We start from the raw sequence: 19,104 nt of genomic DNA on the forward strand, positions 1-19,104 counted from the left end.
GGCTCCTAATTACCTGTTATTCTGGCAAATTAGTTAGTTGTCTACTTTGGCCTCAGTTTCTTCGGCTGCACATGAGCAAGTTAGAGACAGGTCAGCACTCCACGCCCAATACTGCTGCCTGCGGGGCTCGGAGGGAGTTACTTAATGCTTCTGACTAAAGGTTCTTCCTCTGTACAGCTGGGATGCGGATATCCTTTTAATTTTTTGTGTGAAAATGAAAAGAGTAACATAAGAAAAGTGAGTAATTCACGGCCTGTCATAAACTAAGTAATTACATAAGAACTATCAGGGATACAAATTATTTGACAGAGAAGGGCTGAATTTCTATTTTCACCAAATCTTAAAATGACCTGAACAGACTGAATTAAGATATGGACTAAGTACATTGATTACCCAAATTCTTGTAAATAATGAAAACTCTTTCATTTTTAAAAATGTAAATCTTCACTGCAGAATAATAAGTAGTGTTCTTAGAAGACAAGTAATTTTAATAAACTCTTTAAAGACTGAAGGCAGCTAGGTGTGGTGGCGCATACTTGTAATTACAGCAACTTGGGAAGCTGAGGCAGGAGGATTATAGCCAGCCTCAGCAACTTAGCAAGACCCTGTCTCAAAATAAAAAGGGCTGGTAGAGCACACCTCAGTTTAGTACCACAATTACCACAATTACCAGAAATGACCAAAGGTAGGAAGGCTTCATCTGAAGAAAGGCACCACAGCACAAAATATGTGAGAGAGGACAGCTCTGTAGGTCTTCCAGGTTTAGGAGGGTCCTGGGGGCAGTGACATTGACTGGGAAGGTATACACAAGAGGAACAGGGAAGAGGAACCAACTTCTCCTGATGTTCCAAGTATTCCACATTTGTCTGCACATAAGAACCATGTGCTGGTCCACTTGGCTGGAGTGGCTGGACAGTGAGGTGGGTGCCGGGAGGAACAGGGAGCCCCCATGTTCAGAGCCCAAACTAGCTATGAATACAACCCAACTCCAAGCACAATCTTGACAAGCTTGGTCTACATGTTCAGAGATTTTGGTCAGTGTTTTATTAATCTTCAATTCTTATTCATAAGTAGATAGTCTGGGATTACCAAGCATTTGGAAAGAGTCTAACATTAGTGATGGGAACCTCTTCCCTTGCAATATACATTCACACATCTGATGATGACTTTGGAGATTAAAAATTTGATAACAGGGGCTGGGGTTGTAGCTCAGTGGTAGAGTGCTTGCCTTGCATGTGGAAGGCACTGGGTTTAATCCTCGACACCACATAAAAATAAAATAAAGGTATTATGTCCATCTATAACTAAAAAAAGTATATATTTAAAAAAAAACTTGATAACACACAAGAAGCTCAATAGTCATGTTAGGAGATAAAGGTAAGGAAGCCTCCTACAAAATAGGACCAAAGGCAGAAAGGTAGATGGGATATAGAAAAGATGCAATTAAAGGACAAGTCAAGGAAGTTCACCATCTAGTTAGGAATTCCAGGAAAGTAAAATGGAGGGAGTTGTGTGATCAATGGAAAAACATTTCAAGAACATGTTCCAGAACTGAAGGGAAGGGATATCTATTATGGAAGGACCTGGCAAGCATTCATCATAATAGATGAAGTTTGACCCTCATCAAGGCACATAATTTTCAAATTTAAGAGTTCTGGAGACCTAGAGAAAATCTTACATACTTGAAAGACAAAAAGTAAATCATAGGATACTGGATTACATTGACATCAGACTGCCGAGAACAACTCTAAAATTAGGCAGATCGGGGATAAATTCTCAAAGAGTTGTTTCCAGACCAAAAGAAAAAGACATCTGAGCTCACAAATGGGCAAAAAGCCATAAACCAGCAGTTCAGAGAAGAGGAAGTAGCAGTGATCGATAGAATTGCTTCTCAACCTCAGTAATACTCAAAAAATGTAAATTAAAACATTGTTTTTTTACTACCAAAGAGGAATATTGATGACAAACTTTGGGGGTAGAGTTTGTGCATCTGTATTTTTTTTAAAAAAATTTAGTTATAGATGGCACAATATCTTTATTTTGTTTACTTATTCTTATGTGGTGCTGAGGATCAAACCCAGTGCCTCATGTGTGCGAGGCAAATGCTCTGCCACTGAACCACAACCCCAGCCCCGTGCACCTGTATTTTTGAAAATTATCCAAATAATTTCAGTCTACAGTAGGGCTGAGGACCCCTGCAAATAAAAAATTATGGCCTGATTTTAAATACACATATTGGGTTTGTGTGATTTTTTGTTGTTGTTGATGTTTGGGGTTTTTTTGGGGTGTGTGTGTGTAGATGACAATGACATGCAGTATTGGCCAGTATGGGGGCAATAGGAAACTCTCCTACTTGAGAACAGCTTAACAATAGCTGTGCTATCTGTTCCCACATAGATACACAATTTCTATGCAAAAGAAACCTCCAGGAAAGTATTCTGAAGCACTATAGCCACAGATTTTTTTTAAAATAAAATAATTAACCCTGTTGTATATTGATAGCTTTATGGCAGACCAAGAGGAAAAAAGCAATTTTAAAAATTGTACATTCATTATGTTTTTGCTTTCTTTTCTTTTTTTTTTTTTTTTTTTTTTGGTGGAGTGGGATACCCGGATACCCGGAGTTGAGCTCAGGGGCACTCGACCACTGAGCTACATCCCCAGTCCTATTTTTTTTTTTTGTATTTATTTAGAGACAGGGTCTCACTGAGTTGTTTAGTGCCTCACTTTTTGCTAAAGCTGGCTTTGAACTCTGGATCATCCTGTCTCAGCCTCCCGAGTCTCTGGGATTGCAGACATGCATCACCACACCTGGCTCTTGCCGCCATCTTCTTTTTTTTTTTTTTTTTTTTTTTAATCTTTATGTGGTGCTGAGGATTGAACCCAGGGTTTTGCATGTGCTAGGCAAGCGCTCTCCCGCTGAGCCACAGCCCCATCCCCTCTTGCCTTCTTTTGATATATATAATTTAGCATCTTACTAGAGAAGAGGTTGGAAGGATTAAATAAAACTCTTGATAGTAGTTATTTTTGAGTGATGGAATTATGATGGGTATTTTACTATGTAATTGGGGGGGGGGAGCAATGTTTCAGGCTTTTTATAACCAGATGAGAAAAGAATAATATTTTAAAAGAATATAAACAATCAGCAAAGAAGTCGTTCTTAAAAGAATGAGCATAGAGGAGTAATAGTAACTACCATGCTGAGATTGACATGGTTGCAGAAAAACAAATTTTACAATTTCTGAAGTCACTGCTCTAAAAGTTTGTGGTTTAATGGACTGTTACATGACTCCTTTTGCAGTAACTATTTTAACCACAGGAGTGCATGGAAACTGCTGGTATTACGTTTTCTTTGCCCCCTTTATTATTGCAGACATAATTATGTCCTGAAACTTGGCTCTGCAGGAACATGATGTTGATCACCAGAAGAATGTGAGCAGAGCCAGCAGCACCCACATCACAGGGTGGTCTGCCTGTGAGGATTCAGACTGGGGATATTTCCTTTAGGTGCCATTTTAAAAAGGTGATCTTTTCAGTGTTTTCACCCTATGGTGTAGAATGCCAATGAGTTTGTTTTTATTTTAAGGGTGAAGTTGTTACAACATGACAACTTTATAGATATTAATCCCCCAGAAAAAGCTAAATTTTGGAGCTGTTAGATAGGACACTAAGTCAGGAGTCTTATCTTGACCCAGAGGTATTTTAGGACTATCCCGGCCTTTCTCGTGGCATAGTTCAAAGCCTTTTAAAGAATTCACAAGGAAATGTCACAGTTGTTTGTTTCCTTTTGTTAAACTTGCCCTCACAGTGGAATAGTTAAGTGAGTGATAATGTAGAAATATGCCATGATTTATCTAACCATCCTCCTATTGATGGATATTTGATTTATTTCCCCTTTTCCCCTGAAATAGAATGTGCTTTTTGAGTTTTGGTACATGTTTCTAGTTGCTCTCCAAAACAATTTTGATATGCCCTCACCAGAAATATATCAAATGCCCATTTTCCTGCCACTGTTTTTTTAAATGATTTCTACATTTTTAATGGTAGTGCATATAAGCATAAATTTTTAAAGTGCATAGTTTTCTATATTCTGAACTAATAAATTGGACGATTCTACCAGCCCCCTTGCATTGAAGAAACTAAAACTGCTAGATCACATACAAAAACATCTTAAAATCATCTGTGAGGTGAGAAGATGATGTAGAATCTCTGGTTCCAGATCTAGGAGATAACTGTGAGAAGACTTTGGCACTGGGAATGTTTACTAGAATATTAAAGAGCAAAAATATAAATGGAATTTTATAAAACAAATATGCAATACACAAGATCAGCAAAACCAAAAGTTTATTTTTTAATATTTTTTTAGTTGCAGACGCACACATTACCTTTATTTTATTTATTTATTTTTATGTGGTGCCAAGAATCAAACCCAGTACCTCACACATGCCAGGCACACTGAGCCACAACCCCAGCACCTAAAGTCCTTTTTTTTTTTTAAGTCCATCAACTCAAATACTTAAATTTATTTCTCCTGTCCAACTGAAACATTATACCCTTTGACTAACATCTCCCCAGCCTCTGGTAACCACCATTCTGCTTGCTGTTTGAGTTCAGTGGTTCTAGAGTCTGCATATGAGTGAGATCATGCAATATTTGCCTTTTATTTATTTTTGCAGCAAGGGGAAATCTAACCAAAGGCCTTGCACTTGCCCATAAAGCACTCTACCATTTAGCTATATCCCCAGCCTTGTATTTATCTTTTCTGTGCCTGGCTTATTTGATTTAGCATAATGACTTCCAGTTCAATCCATGTTGTTGCAAAGGATAGGGTTTTGTCCTTTTTTATGGCTATATTAATAGTATTACATTACTAATGTAGTGTAACACTTTTTAGCCATAAATAGTACTTACCATATTATCCATTCTTTAGTTAGTGGACACTTCAGTTATTTCCATTTCTTGGCTCTTGTGAATAGTGCAGCAATAAATGTGGAAGTGCAGATACCTCTTTGACCTACTAATTTTTATTTCCTTTGGATATATATTCAGTAGTGGGTTTGCTGGATCATATGGTAGTAATGTTTTTAATCTGTGGGGGAATTTCCATATTGTTTTCCATAATGATTCTCTTAATTTACATTCCTATCAAAAGTATGCACGTGTTCTCCTTTCTTCATATCCTTGACAACTTCTGTTATCTTTTGACTCTTTGATAATAACCATTCTATTCTAAATTCTAAGTGAGGTGTATCTCAATGTGGTTTTAGTGTGCATTTTCCTAATGATTAGAGATGTTGAGCATTTTTTCATATACCTCTTAACTACTGTTACGGTTTGGATGTAACATATCCCCCAAAAGCTTATGTGTAAGACAATGCAAGAAGGTTCAGAAGAGAAATGATTGGGTTGTAAGAGTCTTAACCCAATCAGTGAATTAATCCACTGAGAAGGATTAACTGCCTGGAACTGAAGTGGTAGGGTATGGCTGGATGAACTGGGAATTGTGGCTTTGGGTAGATATTTGTATCTGGCAAGTGGAGACCTCTCTTTCTCTACTTTCTGATCGTCATGGGAGCTGCTTTCCTCTGCCACATTTCTCCACCATTATGTCCTGCATCACCTTGAGCCCTGAGGAATGGAACCAGCCTCTTGTGGACTGAGACTTCTGAAACCATGAACCCTCAAATAAACTTTTCCTCTCCTATAATTGTACTGGTCGGGTCTTCTAGTCACAGTAGTGAAATAGCTGACTATAACAACCATTGTATGTCTTCTTTGTGAAATATCTGTTCTGATTACGTTCCCATTTTTACTTGTTTTCTTGCTATTGAGTCCTTTGTGTTCCTTATATATCATGGATAGTAGTCTCTTATCAGATGTGTAGTTTGCAAATATTTTCTCTTATTCTGTACATTGCCTCTTTACTCTTTTGATTGCTAACTTTGCAGTGCACAAACCTTTTAGTTTGTCTGTTTTGCCTTTGCTGCCTGGACCTTGGGAGTCATATCAAAAAAATAATTGCCTAGACCAATGTCAAAGAGTTTTCCCCTGTTTTGTTTTAGTAGTTTCAGAGTTTACGGTCTTATATTGAAGTCTTCATTTCACTCTATTTTTTGTATATGGCATTAGATGTGATCTAATTTCATTCTTCTGCATCTGGATATACGATTTTTCCAATTTAGGAGAGTATTCTTTCTCCGTATTCTTGGTAACTTTGTAAAAAATCAACTATAAACATAGATTTATTTCTAGGTTTTTCTATTCTGTTTCATTGGTCTCTGTTTATAAGCCAGTAGTATTCTGTTTTTGTTCCTCTAGCTTTGTAGTGTAATTTAAGTCAGGTAATGTGATGCCTCCAACTTTGTTCTTTTTACTCAAAGACTGCTTTGGCTATTTGGAGTCTTTTGTGTTTTCATATGTATTGGGGGGATTGAATTCTGTTTATTTGAAGAGTATCATTTGATTGCATCAAATCTGTAGATTACTTTAGATAGTGTGGATCCTTTACCAATATTTTAATCCATGAACATGGTATGTCCTTCCACTAATTTGTGTTCAACAGTACTTTTTAAGTTTCAATGTATAGATCTTTTACCTCCTTGGTTAAATCTATTCTTTTGGTTTGGGGAGATATTTTTAGCTCTTGTAAATGAAAATAATTTCTTGTATTTTTTTTCCAGATAGTTTGCTGTTAATATATAGACACTACTTAGTTTCCTGTATTGATTTTGTATCCTACAATTTCACTGAATTCATTTATTAGCTCTAAGAGGTTTGTTTTTGTTTTTTGTGTCTTTAGGATGTTCTGCATATAAGATTGGCTCATCTGCAAACAGGAACAATGTCACTTCATTTTCAATTTGAATGCCTTCTATTTTTTTCTCTTGCCTGGTTGCTTTGGCTAGGACTTCGAATGCTGTGTAGAATGGAAGTGACATCCTTGTCTTATTCCTGATCTTAATGAAAAAGTTTTCAGCTTTTCATTATTGAGTAGGATGTCAACTGTGGGACTTGTCACAAATGACCTATTTTGTGTTGAAATACATTCCTTCTACACATAATTGGTTTAGAGTTTCTATCATGAAAGGATGTTGGATTTTTGTTAAATGCTTTTTCTGCATCACAAAAGTTTGTTTTTTAAAATAAAACTAATGTTTAGTATGACTGATACACAAAGGGAGAAAGCACATTGTTAATGTGAGAATTAGAAAAATTGCTATAGCTACAGATTCTGAAAACTTTTAGAAAAGAGGATATTATAAGCAACTTTATGCCAATAAATGGCATATTTAGATGATTTGAATAATCCCTAGAAAAATAAAACTTGACAAAATTATCCCAAGAAGGAACAAAATCTGAATCATCTATAGTTATTTAAGGAAAACGAATTATAAATTTAGTCATTCCCATAAAGAATACTGCAGGCTATATTCTTCATGGTTAAATTCTTCCAGAATAACTTTACTACAAATTATCAGGGACATTGTCACAAAGGAAAATTATATAAGTCAATTTCACTAACAAACAGATTTAAAAAATAAAATATTGGGGCTGGGGTTGTAGCTCAGTAGTGGAGCATTTGCTTAGCATGTGTGGGGGACTGGGTTTAATCCTCAGCACCATATAAAAATAAATAAAATAAAGGTATTGTGTCCATCTACAAGTAAAAAATTTTTTAAAAAATATTAGCTCACCAAATCCCACAATATATAAATAGGTTAATATATCATAACTACACTGGGTTTATTCAGATAAAATTCTAAATACTACATGATCAAATAAAAGTACTTAATAAAATTTAACATCCACTAATGTTGGAAGAAGAAGAAAAAAGCATACATTTGCCATAGTAGGTATTAATAGAAGGAAACTTTAGTCTGACAAAGTATTCTTGAGTATCTTCAAAAGTCACAAGATATGTTCTAGCTCTATGTCCAAAAGGAGTAAAAATACACACACACGCACACACACACACACATTAAAACTTATATATGAATAGTCATAGCTGCAGTATTCCTAGCAGCCAAAATGTGGACACAACATGAATGTTCATCAACTGATAGATAAATGTGGCATCTCCAAATAATAAAATAGTACTCAGCAGTTAAAAAAATAAATCAATTGATGGGGGCAAGAATGATAGTAGAATGAACTGGACACTATTACCCTATGTGCATATATGGTTACACAACCTGTGTAACTCTACATCATGTACAACCAGAAGAATGAGAAGTTATACTCCATTTATATGTGATATGTCAAATTGCATTCTACTGTCATGTATAACTAATTAGAACAAATTTTTTTTTAATTTTTTTTAAATCACGTGTGGTAGCACAGACCTGTAATCCCAGCAGCTTGGGAAGCTGAGGCAGGAGGATTGCATGTTCAAGGCCAGCCTCAGCAACTTAGTGAGACCCTGTCTCAAAATAAAAAATAAGGCTGGGGATGTAGCCCAGTGGTTAACTGCTCCTGGGTTCAATCCCCAGTACAAAAGAATCAGTGATACATGCTATAATAGGGATGAATTTTAAAAAACATGTTACATGAGGGGCTGGGATTGTGGCTCAGAGGTAGAGCGCTCACCTAGCAGGGGCAGGGCCCTGGGTTCGATTCTCAGCACCACATAAAAGTAAATGAATGGAACAACGGTATTGTGTCCAACTACAACTAAAAAAATAAATATTAAAAAAAAAACATGCTACATGAGAGAAGCTAAACACAAAAGACCATCTATTGGATGATTGCAGGTATATGAAAAATCCAGAATAGGCAAATACATATAGAGAGGCACATGAGTGGTCACCTGAAGTGAGGGGGTGATGGGGTGAGAGGGTGGGGAGTGATGTTAATGAGTACAGGATTTCTTTGGGGGGCAAGTAAAATGTTCTAAAAATAGGTGGCAGAGGCTGAGGGTGTAACTCAATGGTAGAGTTCTTGTCTAACAAGTATGAGGTCCTGGTTTCAATTTCTAGCATTTAAAAATAAACATGTAAAAGATGGTGCCGCTGGCTCCCAACCATGAATAATTACACTAAGACCCACTGAGTTGTATACCTTAAATAGTGTAGGATTTTTGGTATGTAAATTGTATCTCAATACTTGGGTGAAATATTAAATTTTTTCCCTTTCCAGGTGTAAGTCCTGGCCACTACAGTAAAGCAAGAAAAACAAGAAGATGGAATAAAAGGAAATAAAGCAAAGAAAGTTATTATTATTTTGAGATTATGTGACTATGATGTACAAAATCCAAAAGAATTCAGTTAAATTATTTTTAAAATCTTTAGAATTTTTCAGATATATAATTAACATATAAAAGTAAATTGCAGCTGGGAAAGGTGCCACATGCCTATAATCCTAGCAGTTTGGAGGCTGAAGCAGGAGGATCACCAGCCTCAGCAGCAGTGAGGCGCCAAGCAACTCAGGGAGACCCTATCTCTAAATAAAATACAAAATAGGGCTAGGGATGTGGCTCAGTGGTCATGTGCCCACGAGTTCAATTCCTGATAACCACCCCAAAAAAGTAAATTACATTTTTATATAGTGAAAGAATGAAATCAATGAAAAGACATATTTTAAAATACCTAGTATTTTTAAAAAAATATATGAAGTACTTAGGAATAAATATAATAAAATTGCGGAAGTATCATTGTATAAATTTATAAAGTTTTGAGGGAAATCAAAGAAATCTTGAAGGTGGGGAAGAAGAGAAAGAGACTAATCGGGATGAAAACTTCATTGTTGTTAAGCTATCATTCATCCTTAAACTGATCTTTTGTTCGTGTTTGTGTGTGTGTGTGTGTGTGTGTGTGTTGTGGAACTTGACAAATTTTAAAATGTATCTGGAAACGTAAAGACCAAAGAAAGGCCAAGGTATGCTGAAGAACAAGACTGTATAACTTTCCCAAATGTCAACTCATTATAAAAAAGCTGTGCTGCGTTAGACAGTTGGTTAACCACAGAAGGATAAGCAGTGTAGCCACTGGCTTTGTGAGAGAAGAGGCTCTGCTCATGGTGGGGACCTCTTGCCTCATGTGGATTGTTTAAAAAAACTAAAGAGGGAGACACAGCTGACTGCAGATAGGAAAACAGGCTATCAGCTTGATCTGTTGTGCTCCAGAGACTAGTACTAGAGTCAAAAGACAGGCTGATTTGGGCATAATGAAAAAATAAAGCCCAGTACAATGTTGCATGCCTGTAATCGCAGCTCCTTGGGATGGTGAGGCAGGAGAATCCCAACATCAAGGCCAGCCTTGATGTTGCCAGGTGCTACCCTGTTCTGTGATCTAGGTGCATGTGAGCAGTTATTCCTCGTGGCAAAGTTGCTCACACAAGCAGCATCTGCCTTCCAGATGTCGGAGCCAGGGAAGAGGCCTGGCGACGTAAGCCCTAGAAATATTTGAGCAGGGGATTCTGGGATGCTAGACCCACCATGTGATCAAGAAGTGTTCACTGTGGTGAGCATGTAGATGCCTGGTTTAGTGGAAGAGGGCATAGTCAGAGACCCTTCCTGTTCAGGTCTAAGTGTGATACTGGGATTGGAATACAAGGGTGATTATAAGTGGAACCTGTAGCTTTCAGTTAAGAAAATATTCTGGGGCTGGGGATGTGGCTCCAGCGGTAGCGCGCTCACCTGGCATGCGTGCGGCCCGGGTTCGATCCTCAGCACCACATACAAACAACCATGTTGTGTCCGCCGAAAAACTAAAAAATAAATAAATTTCTCTCTCTCTCTCTCTCTCTCTCTCTCTCTCTCTCTCTCTCTCTCTCTCTCTCTCTCAAAAAAAAAAAGAAAATATTCTGAGAAACATATAGTACTGTTGTATGATAAGGAGTTTGATGAAATAGCCTCACCTAAATGTGATATATCATAGTCCCCCAAAATGATGTCCCAGGTTTTTAAATGTACTTTGCTCTTGAGATTATAGAAAATATACTGTAAGCATAACACAAATCACAATATTTTGAAATAATCTAGTTTGGAGGGGGAAAAAAAGAAGAAGATAAACCTGTGAGAAGCTGGTGAATTCTAATATGACTAAAGTAGGCATCATTGTGAACTTGTTTGTTGCAGCAAAAGGTCACACATATATGTAGAAAGGCGAATGATTCAGTGATAAGTCCTTCGCCCTTGGATTGTGTTGTTTGCTGATCTGGTCTTGGGTATAAATACACACCTCCCCAGTGTTCTTCCTTTGGATTTATAACCCAAACATGAATGCCTAATCTTGAGCTGAACTAACTAACCTGTCTGAAGAGAGTAATATCAGAGTCCAGGAACCAAGTGAAGGACAGTGACCATCCAGGTAGGGTCACACTATAGCCTGACAGCATCCTTGAATCAGAAGCATGGTAGTTTGCATAATCTTTGTTTGTTTGTTTGTTTCTCAGCCTACTAACATGCTCAAACTTCTCTGCCAGCCAACATTAATTTTCCTACATCTTGTTTGCCTGTTCTCAAAATGCCATCTATTCCTTCTTTCCATTCTCTACTCAGTTTCTTGAAAAAATAACCTATGGGAAATGCGTCCACATATTCACTCCCATTTACTCTTCATTCTCCTGCAGTGCTGCTACTGCATTTATTGCTCTGGGGAAATCGCTCTCTTGAAAGTCTGATTGGCTCTAAACCTATTGAATCAGACTTCTTTTTTCTTGTCCTTTCCTTATTGGCTACCCTATTCTTGGAGGTCAGTGTGCTCTTTCTTCCATGATTCTTTCTGAATATGTCATACTGATCCTCTCGCCAGTGTCCATACCTTAAACATCGATGTTCCTTATATCCCATATTGGCCTCTTGCCCACTTGTTCTCTCTCATAGTCTGTTTCATTTATTAAACATAATGGAGCACCTCCATTAATCACACTGCATTAACATGCTAATGAGTTGTATCAGTCACATGGCTCTAACTCACCCTAATGGTTACATATCCATTTTAAGTTCTAAGCTATTTTCTGAGCTTATATCAAAATTGCTGACTTCCAGTTGGTCACCTTGGCTTGGATTTCTCCCAGGCACCACATCAGCATATCCAGAAGAGAAAGACCTACTATCTTCCCTGCTGTCCCTCCAAACTTGTTATTCCTTATTGTAGGTACTTCATGGAACTACAGACATGCAAGATTTATGTAACCACTGGTTTTATTGGTTGGAGGGGTTTTTAAATTTAGCTTCATCATTCTTGTTAACAGCTGGTTATTTAAGCTTAGGCTTGGAAGGATATAGTGAGTTTATATTACATCTCTACAGCCAGGAACAACCTGTTTTAAAGCTTGTACTGTTCTGACAAGAGTTCAGGAAGAGTTTAAGTTATAGGACAAACTTATACAAAGAAAAGTATATTTGGTGTTTATAGTTTAATTTCCTTTCTCAAAAACCATATTGTTCCTTTTTTGCTATACGAATGCACATTTGAAACTAAAAATGTAATTTTTTTTTTTTTTTTTTTTTTTTTTGGTACTGGGGATTGAACCCAAGGGCACTTTACTGCTGAACTATGTCACAATCCTTTTTTATTTTTATTAGGTTCTTGCTCAGTTGCTATGAGTCTCACTAAATTGCTGAGGTTGGCTTTGAATTTACAATCCTCCTGTCTCAGCTCCCTGAGTCCCTAGGATTTCAGGCATGCACCACCATGCCAGGTTTTATTCAGCATTTAAATAGCTTTGTAGATTTTAAAGTAACCTAGGAACAGTCAGTCTGCTCATTGGCAGCATCAGGTACTGACCTAGTCCCCCTCAACATTATACATGATGAGCGATGGAGGGAGCCAGCATGCCTGAGTACCTCCTGGCTGCCAGATGCCTGGCTCTTTGCTGGGCACTGTACACATGTACTCTCAAATTCTTAAACCTGATGACATGCATTATTATTCTCCAATTTATGAACAAGGAAAACTAAAAACATCACAGAAGCTAAATGAGGAAATTACACTTTGGTGAGTTAAACCACCTGACTTACTGATCAATTAGAAAACTTCAAATGAACCCAAGCTGGTCTGATTTCCTTTTCTTGCACTCAAGGTGGAATCACCAGTCAGCACTTCTTTCTCCAGCAGACTGACTAGCACATTAACAGGCACCTATTCTCATGTGTATCAAGGCCTCCCCCTCCCTCAAATCCATAATATTCAGATGAAAATCAGATTGCTTAGTACCTGGAGAGAAATTTAGTGACTGATTGCTGCCGACAGAGTAGGTCAGGCCTCAGCTGGGTCACGTGCCTCAGCAAAACCAGGATGAGTCACGTTCTCCTTCTGGGACTCAGTCTTCTGATCTGTCATGTAGTACTATTAGAGAGATTTCCTAGGTTGTGCTCTTTTGCATTCCAGGGTGTGGTATTCTTGCTTTGGAAAGTGGGCAGCTGTAGACATGGCCTCTAGAATTGTTCTTTTCCCTGTAATTTTTCTTCTACAACTCCTGAAGCCCATGCTTAGTGTGAGGTTGGTGAGAGGATCTCACATATGGTAGTTTTAACATTTGCTGGGAATAGGAATTCTTTTCCACTGATACACTGTCTGAAAGAGATGGCTATAAACCAGGGCAACCACAATATTTACAAAGGTATTTAATGAAAAAAAAAAAAAGACTTTGGCAACTAACATAACCCATCACTCATGAGGGGATAAAAAAGACATTCACTTGAGGTTTAATAAATCCAAACATAGTGTGTTTGTCCACAGCCTCATTTTTTCCCCATTATTGGTGGGTGACATCATCATTTTCATTTCCCTTAATATCTTTTCGTGTCCAGGAAAAGGAAAAACTAATGTTGACTGCATTTATTATGCTGTATTTAAAGAGAATTTTTGTTTTAATTCTGCCATGTGTTTGAAGGAGGTCTTTTCTTTCCTTTGCTTTTGCTTTTCTTTTTGTGCTGAAGATCAATTCAGGGCACATGCACTACCACTGATTTACACCCTCATCCTCAGGAGGTTTTCAATTAATTTCTTTTCTCATTTTCCCCAAAGAAACTCCAATTTTTTTTAAAGAGAGAAAGAGAGAGAGAGAGAGAGAGCATTTTAATATTTATTTTTTAGTTTTCAGCGGATACAACATCTTTGTTTGTATGTGGTGCTGAGGATTGAATCCGGGCCGCACACATGCCACGCAAGCACGCTACCACTTGAGCCACATCCCCAGCCCAGAAACTCCAATCTTTAAAAACAAAAACAAAACAAAAAAAATAAAAACACTAAAATTTGTCCTTGTTAAAGCAGAAGGAAAAAATTGGAAATGGTTAGGAAATACAGAGATGAAAACAAAAAGGCATAATCACAACACTGTTGAGATAAGTAATAGTATTTTATAACATAATGTTCTGCTGTGCATACCTCTGGTAGAGTGAAGAATTTAGGCATGCCTACTTATAGGTTCAAATGTGTACAACCTCTGTCATGCCACACAGGGAAAAATTAACATTAAAAACAATTAAGTATCATTCTTTTAAAACCTCAAGTCCCCTCTTTCTGAGCACATTCTCTTTTCAGTCCCTTCATTAAATGTCATCCCTTCCAAGTGATCTCCAGCCCCACAGTGCTCTCTGCACCCCAGGCACACTACTTTGCCAGTACTCCTTTCACCCTGCTTTATATTATGAATGGTAATTTTCCTTTGTTTTCCCCAAATAGTACATAAATTCCTTGAGGAGTCAGACATATTCCTCTCAGTGATTAAGTCATTCATCAAACTTTTATTACATCTCGAGCTGATTGCTGAAATCTGTAACAATAACAGATTTAAGAAACTACAGTTGATTATAGTCACTACTCTCCGCTAGGGTATCAGACAAATCACTGCCTCTGAATTGAATAGTGTGATCGGGCTGGGTGTGCAGCACAGTGGGAGCATGAATGCTCAGTATGTCCACGGTCCTTAACCGCTGAGTCCCACCCAGCCCTTATTATTTTTTGAGACAGGGTCCTAAGATGCTAAGGCTGGCCTCAAACTTATGATTCTCCAGCCTCAGCTTCTTAAGTTGCTAGGATTATAGTCGTGTGCCACCATGCCCAGCTAACACTCCATTCTTTTTTTATTATTATTATTTTATAGTTTTAGATGGATACAGTGCCTTTATTTTATTTGTTTATTTTTATGTGGTGCTGAAGATCAAACCCAGTGCCCCATGCATGCTAGGCAAGCGCTCTCCACTGAGCTACAGCCCCAGCCCAAACACTCCATTCTTTAGGTGTTTTCAGCTCCCCTGTCTTATGTCTCACTCCTTAGTCCTTTTTACTGGTTGTTCCTCCTCCCGCAGGGAATGAACATGATCATGAGAGAGGAGGCTCAAAAAGAAATTGTCTGTATCATGCAAGGAAGGATTTGGAAATGATATTGATTTACCCAAAGGCTGTGAGGGGGGAAAAAAAAAAGTAACTGAGTCTACATTTTGGAAAGATCTCACTGATTGTAGTATGGCTTAAGAAGTCTATTAGAGGCATTGCACTTTTAAGGCTACTATGGTTATCCAAAAAAGGGAGAAGACTTCTTTACTCAGGTGGGGGCATTCAATATATAATTCGGAGGTAACAGCAGGACCTAAGATGTAGTTGGATATAGGGAAGGGGAAGGAAGAGGAATCAAATATATGAAGCCGGGGTTCCTGGCATATTCAGCTGCATTGTTGCCATTTCCTGAGGTGATCACAGATTTACAGAGAAGGAGAACATAATCAGTTCTGCAAAACAAAAGAGAAACCTGGGGAAAATATATAAGATTTCTCAGAATGTGTATAGATATTACTGAAGCCACAAAATTGCATGAGATCATAGACCATTATATATAATAAAACTGTTTGTCAAGGTTTTAAAAAATTAGAGAAACTAAAGAAAATTTTAAAACTCCCTCCTATCATATATTTGTTGTTAAGAAATGTGAAATGATAGACTGTTTGTCATTTCACTAACTTCTATAAAATGTCAAGCCTTTATGTTTCTAGGAATCCTACAAAAATTTTTGTACTGGGTTGGGGATGTGGCTCAAGCGGTAGCGCGCTTGCCTGGCATGCGTGCGGCCCGGGTTCGATCCTCAGCACCACATACCAACAAAAGATGTTGTGTCCGCCGAGAACTAAAAAATAAATATTAAAAATTCTCTCTCTCTCTCTCTCTCTCTCTCTCTCCTCTCTCACTCTCTCTTTAAAAAAAAAAAATTTTGTACAGAGAAATTTTTAAAAATCTCATACATGGATATTTATTATAGTATATAAAATAGTAAAAAATTGAAAATAGTATAAATGATTATCAATAGAGATTTGGTTAAATTATATTAGAGGATTCTGGGGAAATGGCACAGTAGGAAGCATCAAGAATCTGTCTCCCCGCCTAGACAGTAGTTGCACAGATACAGTCAGTTTGATGTAACTATTTTGGAATTCTGGAGTCTCTTGCAGGCTTGCAGCATTCAGAAGAAGGCTTAGATAGTAAATTGTAGTTGATTTGGTCAATTTCAGCTCTGAGCATAGTAGCAGCTACCCCCTTCCCCAACCTAGTCCCATGGCAGACATCTGTGCTTAATGAACCTGGGGGATCAACATTCTCCTCCGTGTATCAGGAATTGGTGCTTTGACTGCTGCCTCTGATCACAGAGGAGCAGACAAAGAGGCAGCTTTTGTGGCTGCCCCTCCTCCCTTGTTACAAGCCACCCACCTCCTACTAGAGCAACTTCCAGGGAACATAAAGGACTAGCACCCTTTCCCCCACCTTTTTTTTTCTTGTCCCCCTTTAAGATCCAGACAGGGAAGACCAGGACATTAAAAAGTAACTGCTGGGGCTGGGGCTCTGGCTCGGGCTGGGGCTCTGGCTCGGGCTGGGCTCAGGCTCAGTGGTAGAGCGCTTGACTAGCATGTGTGAGGCACTGGGTTCAATTCTTAGTACCACATAAAAAATAAATAAATAAAGGTATATAAAAATTGAAAAGTAACTGTATATACAGGGAAAATTAGCAATTGACCAGGCATACCCAGAAAAAGTACCAGTTCAGACCTGAGAAGATATAATTTTATACCTGAGTCTGATCTTTGTCACAAAAACACTCTACAACCACCAAAATAACAAAATAATTAAAAAACAAACCCTATAGACAGAAGAGAATCTGACTTCTTGTGTTATTACATTATTAGATTCATATGTCCAGTTTTCAACAATAAAATTGCAAGTCATATAAAGAAATGGAAAAGTATGGCCTATTCCAAGAGGGAAAATAAATCAATAGAAACTGTTCATGAAAAAGACCTCATGGCATATTATTAGAAAAAGACTCAAAAACTGTATTAAGACTGTTCAAAGAACCCAAGTAAAATGTGGAAAAAGTAAAAAAAAAAAAAAAGATGAATGAGCAAAATGGAAGTATTAATAAAGAGATTGAAAACTCAAGAAACTGAAAGAAATTCCAGAGAAGAAACATACAAAAGAAATGAAAAATTCTCTAGAGAGACTCAAAAGCAGATTTGAGCAGACAGAAGAAATAATCAGCAAACTTGAAGACGATAGAAAACACTGTCTGAGGAGCAGAGATAAAAAGGACTGTTAAAAACTAAGTGCTGAAAGAAAAAAATGCCAAGGACCCCATATCCAACAAAACTGTCTTTCAAATATTATAGAGAAATTAAGACGTTCCTGAGTAAACAAATTCCTGCTATACTTGCCCTGAAAGACAGGCTTGGGGAGTCCTACAGGTGAATGAAAGGACCCTAGATAGTAGCAGAAAGCTATATGAAGAAATAAAGATTTCAACAAGGTAAATACATGGTAAGTTATTAAAGTTAATATTGTGCTTGTGACTCCACTTTTTGTTTTCAAAATTGAAGAGACTATTCAGGTGCTGTGGTGTGTGCCTGTAATCCCAGAGGCTCAGGATGAGGAGGCTGAAGGATCTCAAGTTCAGAGCCAGCCTCAGTATCAACAAGGTGCTAAGCAACTCAGTGAGAGCTTGTCTTTAAATAAAATGCAAAAGAGGGCTAGAGATGTGGCTCAGTGGTCAGTTGCCCCTGAGTTCAATCCCCACTAATGCCCCCCCAAAAAAAAGATTGAAGAGACTAATGCATTTTTTAAAACCAATTTTTAGTACAGAAGTTACTATTGTTATAATTTTAGCTTATAACTCCACATATTGTTTCTATATAATTTAAGAGCTTGATGCATTTCAAAGAATTATTTATGTTTTGGGGCTTACCACATATAAAGATGTAATTTTGTGATATCAACAACCAAAGGGACAGAGCTGTTAAAGGGGCAGATTTTTGGTTGTTATTAAAATTGAGCTAATGTAAATTAAAATTAGAATTTTAATGTAATCCTCTTGGTAACCACAAAGAATGCCTATAGAAATAAGAAAGAAGTGTAAATGTTTTACTAACAAAACAGACTTCCAAAAAGTTAATGAAATACAAAAGAAAACAATAATGCAAGAAAAGAGGGCAAAGAAATAAAGGAAAAAAAAAATATATATATATATAAGGAGGGCATGTATAGTGGCACATGCCTGTAACCCCATCTACTCCAGAGGCTTAGGCAGGAAGATGGTAAGTTTGAGGCTAGTCTGAATAACATAGTGAGACCCTATTTCAAAACAAAACAAAATAAACTAATGGATTTAGTAAACAAATAGCAAAATGACAGAAGTAAATCTGTCCTTATTAGTAATTATACAATTGTAAAGGGATTAAACTCTCCAAAAGACAACATTGGCAGGATCGGTTTTTTAAATGATTCAACTAAATGCTATTTAAATCTCACTTAAAATTCAAGGACAGAAACAGATAGAAAGTAAAAGGATGGAAAAAGATATTTCTTGTAAAAGGAAACCAAAAGAAAATTTAGTGTCTATACTAATATCATTAAAAAAATAGACTTTTGAAATCAAAAAGATTTCAAGAGACAAATGAGAACATTATGTATTAATATTTAATACAGGAAGAAGGCATAAAAAATTAAAACATTACATGCTTAATGTAATGATAGACCAAAATATTTGAAACAAAAAATGATTGGATTTGTAAAGAAAAATGTACCAGTCTATAATAATAGTTTGAGGGTTCAATAACTCACTCTCATTAATGACTAGAACTGCTAGACAGACGATGTGTCAGGAAGCAAAAGACTTAAA

The 19,104-nt window shown here is 37.2% G+C and overlaps 2 protein-coding genes across 6 annotated transcripts in view; one reads left to right on the forward strand and one right to left on the reverse strand.

Annotated features, from left to right (window-relative positions):
- The window catches only part of ECM2 (extracellular matrix protein 2), a 33,445-nt gene extending 33,277 nt beyond the window's left edge, over nucleotides 1-168 (reverse strand). Inside the window, exon 1 of one of the 4 annotated variants that reach the window (XM_081263531.1) lies at nucleotides 14-168. The gene's annotated coding sequence lies outside the window, so the exon portion shown is untranslated. The remainder of the gene's footprint in view (nucleotides 1-13) is intronic. The other 3 variants (XM_081263530.1, XM_081263528.1, XM_081263534.1) reach the window with 3 other exon arrangements.
- Nucleotides 1-19,104, forward strand: part of CENPP (centromere protein P) — a 231,925-nt gene that overhangs the window by 178,840 nt on the left and 33,981 nt on the right. The window lies entirely within an intron of this gene.

The sequence above is a fragment of the Spermophilus citellus genome (assembly GCF_964194105.1).
Source record: "Spermophilus citellus genome assembly, chromosome: 12".
Classification (NCBI taxonomy): Eukaryota; Metazoa; Chordata; class Mammalia; order Rodentia; family Sciuridae; genus Spermophilus; species Spermophilus citellus.